Raw genomic sequence first — 828 nt, forward strand, 5'->3', positions numbered from 1 at the left:
CGACAACAGTGATATATCGAGTGATATCAGAACCTTGCGACATAAATAGGGCACAATTTGCGAAGAAAGAAACGCTAACTCTTTCTTACTTTGTATGGGCGGAAACATTAAATTCTATGTTGGCTGAGTTATAGAGCCTTATGACATCAAATTGACCAAGAGCACATACTTACGTAGACTGTTGCATGCGACTGTTGACCTCATCCCATAAACATTCATGTCGTTGTTTTTGTTGTCGTTGCATGCCGAAGACCATTCGCGAAGTTTAGTGACAATTTGCAGTACTGGGGAATACATGTCGGGCTTAGGGGAATAAATGGGGAGTAACTGCAGTCTAGAGGAGGAAAAGCTGCAGTTACTCCCCATTTGCTTCTTTTTTCTTTGTGTGTACTTGAGGTGGATGGCAATGTGACGGAACCGAAGGTCAGTCCTCCAAACATTTTTCCTGAAGCGATGCAGCAGCTCGTTGAGTGCCTTCTGTAAATACACAATACCCGGATGCATCACGTGTACTAGACTTCCCAAGCAACTGAAGAAATCACGCCTGAGTACGCCTCTATGTGGCAATCAATCGATGAAAGGCTAAAACACCTTCCAACGAATTTTATCTTTTATTTGTCGCCTTGATACCGATATGCTTACGAAATGGACGTTGGAATAATGGGACAATTGCCTGTGAGATGTATGCCCACTCGGTAACAAGATATACCTCTGTTCCTGATAACGCAGACCTCGTTCGCAGAAAACAGTGTAATCTCCAGAGAGCCAATTCAACCCTTATCGTTCTCACAGCCTATGGTCCTGATTGTTTTATCGATGTCGTTTATG

Source organism: Ornithodoros turicata, chromosome 1, assembly GCF_037126465.1.
Source record: "Ornithodoros turicata isolate Travis chromosome 1, ASM3712646v1, whole genome shotgun sequence".
Taxonomy (NCBI): domain Eukaryota; kingdom Metazoa; phylum Arthropoda; class Arachnida; order Ixodida; family Argasidae; genus Ornithodoros; species Ornithodoros turicata.